The 10,260-nt window shown below is 46.1% G+C and overlaps 1 long non-coding RNA gene across 1 annotated transcript in view; it reads right to left on the reverse strand.

The window, feature by feature from the left end:
• Positions 1-319: 319 nt before the first annotated feature.
• The window catches only part of LOC115557746 (uncharacterized), a 10,753-nt gene continuing 812 nt past the window's right edge, over positions 320-10,260 (reverse strand). The window contains exons 2-3 of the long non-coding RNA XR_003979240.1: positions 9,994-10,041; positions 320-674 (exon numbers count right to left, since the gene is read on the reverse strand). This is a non-coding gene — a long non-coding RNA (uncharacterized LOC115557746). The remainder of the gene's footprint in view (positions 675-9,993; positions 10,042-10,260) is intronic.

The raw sequence follows: 10,260 nt of genomic DNA on the forward strand, positions 1-10,260 counted from the left end.
CATCAAGATGGTGCAATGATTTATTCATGAGCATCAGGGGTAGGAGACAGAATGGGAGAGAGAAGGTAGAGATAGATAGATAGATAGATAGATAGATAGATAGATAGATAGATAGATAGATAGATAGATAGATAGATAGATAGATAGATAGATAGATAGATAGATAGATAGATAGATAGATGTAGAGAGAGAGAGAGAGAGAGAGAGAGAGAGAGAGAGAGAGAGAGAGAGAGAGAGAGAGAGAGAGAGAGAGAGAGAGAGAGAGAGAGAGAGAGAGAGAGAGAGAGAGAGAGAGAGAGAGAGATAGATAGATAGATAGATAGATAGATAGATAGATAGATAGATAGATAGATAGATAGATAGATAGAGAGTGAGAGAGCGATAAAGAGAGGGGGAGAGAGATACAGAGAGAGATACACAAAGAGAGATAATGAGATATGAAAAGTTATGGACTGGAAGAAAAATCAACTTTACACAGACCGGAATCTCTGAAAGGCATTGACAGGGGCGGGCAAACAGACGGACAGACAAACAATCACAATGGCTGACTGGCAGGCTGACTGACAGACAGACAAACAGTATGCCAGGCAGATGATGCTCCACTCGCCTGCATCCGAAGCTAATGGAGCGGCTCCTCACTGAAGGACCAGAGCCCTCCCACAGCTTCCAGGACCCTGTGCAAGTAAACCAACAAACACGTGCATGTAAACACATGCATATGAACACCGTTATGCACTACAAGGACTTCCCCTCTATCCACCACATCACAGCAACAGATCGGATCGGATCAGATACAGGAAGCACAAATGCATGTGCACACAAGGTAACAAACACACACATAGACAGACACAGAGAAAGAAATTGTCACTTACTTGCAACCACGCATGCATGAACCCACGCAGGGGACACAAATCAGTGCATGCACCCCAACAAAAAACATTCTCACCCATGCACGCAGGCATTCCAAGAGGACACACACACACACACACAAACCACAAACTTAGTCAGTGAATCCCACCCATACAATACAAACACACACACACACACACACACACACACACACACACACACACACAGTCAAACACTCTCTCTCTCACACAAAAACAGGCAGACATAAACACAGACAAATACGCAATCGCTCCAACCCATTCATGCATCAAAAACACACCAACACACACACACACGCACACACACCACACACTCCACACACACAAACACATACTTATTCCTTCAATGTGACTGGTCCAAGGGTGCGTAGTTATGGGTAAGCCTCTATGGAAGGACCGTGGGATTCATGGAGATCAAAGAGCCACCCAGCACCCCCATCCATTGAGCTCTGCGCTCCCAGAGATCAGAAGCCTCAGTGGGGGCAGAATAAACGTCAGGTCCCTGGCTAATTAGCCAAAGCCCTTTTGACGGTTGGTAATTAGCATTCATAATGTACAGCGTGTGTGCGGCGCTATCTTCCACACTGATTAGGCAGGAAGCGCTTGTAGGTTTGTCTAACAAGGCACCCTGCGGTTATTTGTTTTGCACCAACACAAATTTGTAATGACTTTTAAAACATTGTCTGGTCGTGAATGTGTGAGTGGGAGGAGTCCGAGAATAGCGAACGCAGATGATTGTCACGGTTCATCCTCTTTTGTGCTACCGTGACACATTCTGAACCCACTTATAATCTATATAATTTCGTCTGTTGAAGGATAATTAGTTTAATGTAGTTCCACAAATGAAGGACAAAAAGAATGATAATTGGGCTACCAGCACGGGGACAGACAACTGACCTTCAACCTCATGACGAATGCAAGGATCTATAATTAGGAAATGCTGCTAATTGAAACCAACGGTCTTCAGTGTTACAAGTGTGCCAGCCCCTTAGTGCCACCTGGTGGACTGGCAGTTTCAGGAGCTTTAGAGGACATCCAGACAACACCTGTTCACACCTGTGGGCTGTCAGTGTGCTACCACTTACTGTTCATTCATTGAACAGATGCTTTTAACCAGCGACTTACAGTGAACAAAGTACAGGTAATTAAGCTTTGGGTAGGGGCTAGGTGTCACACTGTGGAACCCAAGGAGGAGTAAATCAAGGCTAAAAGGGAAGACAGACATGAAGATGAGTGAGCCAGCAAAGCGATTGAGGTTGAATCATCTACTTTTAACTTTAGATTTGCGCTCAGATTTTGATTAAGTTGAATATCAGAGACCTATATGAGCACTGGGAGGTTTAAAGGGGCTGTGGGTAAGATTTGAGAGTTGTACAGAGAGAGAGAGAGCAGAAGAGAGCAAGACATTTTGAATCAACCAAAGAAAAGCGACTGTGATCGCTCCCCTTCTAAATGGGTTACATTGTTGGTGCTCCTGTGGCACAGATGGTCCACAGTGAGTCCCGGCAGAGAGTCTTGAGGCTGGCTGACAGCATTGTGGAGGCCACTCCCCTGTCTTGAACACAGAGTACCAGCTCTTCCCCTCGGGCAGGAAGTACCAAGACCCACAACACAGGATGGAAAGGTACAAGCCGTCCTCTATCCCGTAGACTGAGCGTAATATTCATTCATGAAAGGCTGAAGTAGTTTATGTTTCTAGCTGTTGTTTGATCCCGGTCCGGGGGGGGGGAAATCTATTTTTGCCTTTGATATCTTTGATGTGTTATATGATTGGATGGCTTTGTATGTTGTTATACGTTACTGTTCACACTTCATGATTGTGTGTCCGTCGAATCGTCTCATGTAATTGTATCGACTAATCTTGAAATTGCATTTCACCACCATTGAAAAGTGTTTAATTTACGCACTCATGATTGACAGAAAATATGTATTCCATGAAGCACTCAGGGAAGAGAGGCCCTGATTGGCCGGATATGAGGCGGGGGCAGTCGTAACTTTGGAATTTCGCTCATACAGAGGCAGGCGTGCAGTCAACCAGAACAGACGTTCTCACAGAGCATTTCACTCATTAATATCTGACGGATGGCTTTGGCCTTTCTAACAAATTACACCGAAATGATTGCTGAGGCGATGCGAACCCTTCTCCCCCCCTCCAGGAGGAGCCCAGGCCTCAGGCTCCTCCCACCCGCCGTGCACCAAAGCTCACCTCAGGCACTCCTTTGTGCCCGCAGCGATCTGACTGTGCCACTGCGACCGCACGCCAGCACCACATTCTCCTCTGCAGTGTACTACCGCTGCTCTGCTGTTCATGGTAACTGATTTACCCTAGGCGACCAGAAACCTAGAGTTATTCGACTTGTAAGGAACAGGAAAGATTGCTAGCATTGGTGATTGGGATAGATGAGTAAACGTGACCTGGATTTCTACATCATGTCAAATCAGAGTTCTAACAGCAGACATGCTCAAATCTCTGTGAACGTTGGCGTGGCAGTTTCTTTCGTTTCAGATTTGCTTTGACCAATTTTGTTTCTGGAGGCAGGGGCCCGGGGGTATAACACAAACTTGGCCAGCACTTCCATTCAAATCAACCCTGTGTAGGCTGGCCACTGTAGAAATACACATACTAAAATCCTCTCTATAAGCTTCATCTACTCTTTATATCATTTCTCTTCAGTAGAATATCTCAGGAAAAAAATTAAACAACGTGTAACTGTGCCGTCTCCCCCTCGAACTTCTGCTATAACATAGTACTCTCCTGCTTGGCTGCTGGATTAACACACATCTACCAACTGTGATGACAGTGATACTACCTGATGTGTGCTACAGTGTTCCCATACCCAGTCATTAACAGATCAGGATTTCACTGAGGAAAAAACAAACAAAGCTCTTGTTACACAGTACGACCATAACCCCATAATCATTTCCATAGAAACAGGGCGAAGTCTGCCTGCTTGCAACACTATCCCAAATATAGTAATAACAACTAAACGGCAACTAATCCATCCACAAGTGTCCATTAACCTGCAGTTTTGTGTTTAGAAACTTAAACCGCATCCAGCGCTGATGATAGACTAAGCCTTGGCTTCCCTGCTGGGCTGTCTGCACTTACAGCTCCCTCCCATCCACAGGTACGCTCAAGTCAACACAGTACACTCTGGTGTTGACAGTAATGGTACACATCCCCATCCCCTCCTCCTCCACTTCAACATCCACACTCACACACACTCACTTACACTCGCTTACCAGTACGAGAGGGCGGGGGTCTGAATTATAAATTGCGGGAAGCAAAATGTAGATTAGCAGGAAGCACTGCTTGGCTTCCTCAATAATTAATGAGTTGTTTGTTGTAGGGGTCGAGCACCTTAGTCGTCCCTTAATAGAGCTTCCTGTGTCTGCAAACAAACACTCACACTCCCTTGCACACAAGTCCAGACGTGTGCAGGAGAGGTCCGGTAAGGTCTGCTGCAGCACGGAGCAAACAAGCCCAGTGAAGGATAGCCGTGGACGTTGTTTGTCTATGAATTATGTGCGTGAGTGTGTGAGTCAGGGAGTCTGCGTGTGCGTATGCGTGTGCGTGTGCGTATGCGTGTGCGTGTGTGAACTGTTTTCTTAAAATTGACTATGAACTGCCTGAAAAACATAAGCCTGCGGATATCCATAGGGATACAATATGTTGAGGCTTTGTTTTAAAAGGAAATTCTTGCATCATTGACAGTGGCGTCAGGACCTGTTACAAGCATCAGGATTCATGAATTTGCAATGAATGCAATGGATTTTCTTCTTAGTGTTCTCCTCTTCGCTGGCTGCATGGGTTGTATTTGGCGCAATGCAGCACCGCGCAACTGAGGAACTGTCCATCATCTTGAGGGGAGCCAGCCTGCCTTGTTCTAGAGGCCAGAATGGACACCTGCTGCGTTCTCAGATTGTTGGTATGCCTTCCAAGAAATCATGCGGGCAGTTATTTGCATACTAAGTTGGGAAACCGAGAGAAATCACAAGTATACCTGCCAGGTGTTACTGCAATCTGTGATCTGATTCGCCAGGCTACCTCAGGAGGTGATTGTGATTGCATCTCGGCAGAGTGTGGACGCTACACGATCCTCCAAAACCTAGTCTCACAACTCAGACCTCAGATTAATACTTTAAATCTGATGACTGAAGAGCTCAAATCTGTGTGAACTGGGCGTTTTGCTTTTCGTTCCATTTTTGTTTAGAAACACAGAAAAAGTGTCTTTAAAGGTTTCAAAGGAATATAATAAATACTAGCATCAAAATCGCCCTCTGAAAGCTTCATCCACTCGCTCTAATAGGTTTCCTTCTGTAGAGTACCACCGTAACAGAAAAGGAAAGAGGGCGTAACTCCTCCCCTTGCAGTTAGTAGTAGGACTGCTGAATCCAAGATTATCCAACATGTAAATACATCCCCATTAGTTCATCCAACGTTGGGCCAGGGTGTACTTTAGTTTGGTTGGGAAGACAAGCTGTAACAGGCTCCAGCACAGTCTACACTAAGGCTGACCAAGAGGGATTCACTGAAATAATGAGAGGCGTGCTTGCTCATACAAAAGGCTAGCGGTCTAATTAAAATAGCTTGTCATACATGCACCAGTGCTACTGCGTACACCATCGTCATGCTGGTACAGCTCATGTACTGGTGTGACCTAGAGATCCATTTGTACACTTTCTCAGAACTCCGTTTCAACCTTTCGATATTTCAGTACTTTGTGGGAATCTGAGACAGGACCAAAAAGAGCCTGCATTGAACAAAGTATCAACAGTGGACAGCATGTTCTGACTGGTCCAAGTCAGAAGATTCAAGGGTAAAGTCTCTCATTTACCACACAATGCGGGGCACGCGAGACAGGTAGTGAATGGCAATATAAGTAGCCGAGGCCGTATCATCCCGAGGACTCTGGACCGCAGCCTTTTACCCCTTACATCAGCCTTCTCTATACGCAATCCCCTCAGAGGACTACCACACGCACATACACTCTCAGACCCACACACTTACAAAACAGCGCTGTAAGCAGGGGATAAGAAGTGGGAGGATTAAATTGTGTGCAACGCACTCCGTTCCAAACACACACACAAACCCGCGAGAGGTGTGTGTGTGGGGGGGGGGGGGAAATGATGAATTGTGCGAAATCATCTTTGACATGTTATATTAAAACAAAAAGTCAGGCGATGCCGCTGACCTCGCTGGGAGCACGAAAAGAGCTGATGTGGAGTGGGTGGGGCGGGGGTGTTTGTGGACTGGTGTTGGGGGGCTGGGAGGGATGTCAGGCGAGATGGGGCCCACGCAGGGAGACAAATGATGCAGCTGTTTGTCCGAGGGGGCAAGGCCAGGCTGGCACTCGGGCGACACCCTGCCTCTCCCTTAATGAGCTGTCTTGGAATCACACTGAATGAATATCCCCCCCCCCCCCCCCCCCCCCCCCCCCCACCCCAACACACGCACACACACACACACACACACACCGCTCGCCACAACTCCGATACGCACCAGTGGTATTCTCTGGCCATTGTAGCATCCAGAAACGAGATCCTGTCACATCACGTCCTACCATATCCGGATGGAGCACCATTTGCATAACTGTGTTAGGTGTTCCAAGGCACCACTGACAACATCACACAGCCGTTAATTTGATTTCTGAATTAGTCCTCCCCCCGCCCCAACACAGAAAAAAGGATGATTTTCCATCTCTCCCTCGCTCCTCTGTTCTCATTTGGCGGTGACAAGATGAAATTGTGTGAGAGTAATTGTGTGTCGGCATTGGCGTCGGAGCTCAAGAAAGAAGGTAATTTTGCAGTTAAGGAGCTCTCCTCGGTGCTACGTCCCAATTTGGGTCTGTCTTTCCAGAATGCGCCAAACAGTTAAACACTGCCCCCCCCCCCCCCCCCCCCCCGACAACCCACCCACCCAGCCACCCGCAACCTGACCAGAGCTCATTAAGACAGAGTAAAGTCATTCACTTGAGAGAAGGAAGCTAATACTGCATACCCCCCCCCCCCCCTTCCCCTTTCTCGAGTGCGTGTCTTGAGGGACCTTGGCGCTCGGGAGGTGGGGATATTTTCTTGCCGCCTATGGCGTCGCACCTAATTGAACTGATATTATATAGGAGGGAAGCGGAGGGACTCCACCCGCGGGCCCCTGTGAACCGCCGCGGTGAGAATAGGATCAATGGGCCGCGTGGATGGCTAGCCAGTTCACTGAGAGCAGCGGAGAGTCTGCATGCAAAGCCTCCTTGTTATTTTCCACTCACCTCGTACCATGAGAGAGACACAGTGAGGGCCGTGGAGTAGCGCAGAGCACCGGGGGCGATGAAGGACTTAAGAAGGAGGGGAAGAAAGGAGAGAGTGGAGGGCTGGAGATAGGGAAACAGTACAACTAATAAAAGGTATAAACGGGTGCTGGGGTGTCCACGGGCAGGCATCCATTAACTAAGCACTCAGCATGGGCGATGGCATTTACCCAGCGCAGCCAAATGCCATGTCCATTAATCAGGGGCCACACTGCTGCGGGTCCTATCGATAGAACTGGTACAGGAGGGCCGAAGTGGACATGCAGGCGGATATGTGGATACATGCACACATACACACACGCGTGCTCATTAAGACCCAGATGCAGATGCATAGTGCATACATATTCTAGACGCACACATGCTCGTTAGGGGTCGTACAGACAATGTATGTCACCCATATACCCATTAAGACTGACATACATGGTCGTGCACAGACATTGAGACACACAGAGATTAGACAGCACACACACACACACACACACACACACACACACACACACACACACACACACACACACACACACACACACACACACACACACACACACACACACACAAACATGAACTGTCTTAGTGTATGTCATTGAAACATCAACAACACTCATGCAAATACAGGTACACACAGCCAGGCGCATTGTTTACATACGTCATCCACCCACCCGTGTAACACACACAACAGACACACAAACATACACACACCGCCTCAATTATGTTTTCTCAGAAATAACCCAAAAAGCGAGGACGCACAATGGGTGCTAAATTTGAATGAGTCACTCACACGGTCGCAGTATTGCCCTGGAGATGGCACACATTGTGCTCAGCGGGGAGTTGCGAAATGCCTCGGACTAACCAAGGTCTAATTGACAGGAGAAAAATGTGCTGCCATTTCAGCAGGCATGGCCGTCATTAACACATTTTTTCATTTTTCATCAGGCTGCGAGTCAGTTGCTGTTCTGATGGCCTGGTCCCCCTCAGAGGCAAAGTGGGTATGTCTTTAAATGGTTCTGAGCAGAATGTTGTTAGTTTCAGAAGCCTCTGCCCGGGGGACAAGGCGGGAGGAGGGAGGAGGGTGGAGGGTGACGTGACTCAGTATATGAGGCGGGGGGGCAGAGGAGGGGGGCAGAGGAGGGGGGGGATGCATTAATACAATAGGCTCATTAGAAAGGAAAATCGTTTTCCAGCAAAATGAAATTAGAAGGCAGTTAGAGAATAGATGAGGACAAGAGCGGCAGAAAAGGGATGCTGGGAAGTTAGAAGAGGAGAAGAACAGGGGGGACAGAGGAGAGGAAATATGGAGAGGAAGGAGAGGAGAGGAACAGGGGAAGAGAGGAGAGGTGGGGAGGTAAGGAGAGGAGATGAGAGGAGCAGGGGAGGAGAACAGAGAGGAGACAAGATGAGATGAGAGGAGCGAAGAGGAGAGGAGGCAAGAGGAGAGGAGAGAGGAGACAAGAGGAAAACAGAGGAGGGGAGGGGAGGAGAGGAGAAAGTCATAGGGAGGTGGAAAAAAAAATGAGAGGACAAGAGGGCGAGCAGAAGAGAGGAAATGAAAGGAGAGCTAGAGGAAAGAGCGGAATGGAGGAAATGAGAGGAAAGAGTGAGGAGACAAGAAACAATTATAGGAGCGAAGAGATGAGGAAAGCACATATTGTACATGAAGCACAGGAGACATCTGGTGTTGAGATGAGCGTTGGCTCTGGTAAGTGAGTGATACATGTCTGCATGACAGATGGACCATACCTAAAAATAGCGACTACCTGTGGTTATTGTAAAGGTTATGGCAAAGGTTAGGTTCACCATCAAGCAGAGTTTATATCCAGGAAGTTTATTCTGTTTAAAATGGAAAAGTGATGAGCTACACTTGAAGCAGGAATTAATTGGTGAATTAAACGGCATTCTCTCCCACTGTTTTTTTTAGCTCAATTAGTTTAGTAGCCATTAGCTGCAGGAGCAAGAGAACCATCAGGCCTACAATATAACTAAATGACGTCATCAATGTGTGTTAGTTTTCCAACATTGCCTGAGGAAATATCCTCTTGAATTGATCCTTGTATTAGCTGAAGCCAAGGGAGTAGTTTACGGAGGGGTAAATAAGATAGCATCTTAATGAGAAAAAACTAGTTTCATATTCTTGTAATGAACAAATTCATTTGTCTTTCTCTCGGGCAGCTCAAGGGTTCATCCATGGACTTTATATTTTATGGCTGATATAATTATGAATACATCAACTGCATCACCATTCCTCTATAATTTATAAATGCATCACTCCAGGATACATATATTGGACTGACTTTGAAGTGTGCACCTGATAGAGGTTTATTTGGGATCGCCAGGGCTACTATAAAGAACCATTTATGTAGCATTTCATAGCAATTAGTTTTTAATACAATGTAACACATTTCACAATAAGGGTCACCTATTAACCTTTCATTAATATTAATAAATGCAGTAATACATATTTACATATCTAGCCGCACACATACAGCATTAGCATAGGGGTTTGAGTTAGGAATAAGGAAAGTGTGTTTACCGTAGCCCTATCAAATATTGTATAAAATAATACCGAAGATAACATGAACACCATTAGATAACATGAGCACCATAAGTAAATGGTTACAAGACCATTAGTTCACTGTTAAGTAACAGTGGTTAATTGTAGTTTACGCTTATTACTGTATTACTTAAGGGCAATTTATGGTTAAATAATGTCGACATATGTTAATTGTGACCAAATTGGTAATATGTCATTCATATTCAGCAACATATTTGTGTGCATACTGTGATTTTATAACACAAAAAAACCTAACCTTTATCGGAAGACATCCAAAGAAAGGTTGTACTTCATCAGATGAGTCCTATAAAGAATAGAGAAGATGACACATTTGACCCAAATGTACAACATAACAACTAGTCACACTGACCTGGAGAGACAGGGAGAGAGCCATTTTATATTAATGCAATGCTTGGCTTGTCCTACTAGCATACCCATACTCCAACTGGCCAAATAGCTTGGGGTTGTAAGTGGCCAAACCTTCAAAGTATTTCTCAGAAAAAGTATTACATTTTCCAAGCAG

This window comes from Gadus morhua, chromosome 13 (assembly GCF_902167405.1).
Source record: "Gadus morhua chromosome 13, gadMor3.0, whole genome shotgun sequence".
NCBI lineage: Eukaryota > Metazoa > Chordata > Actinopteri > Gadiformes > Gadidae > Gadus > Gadus morhua.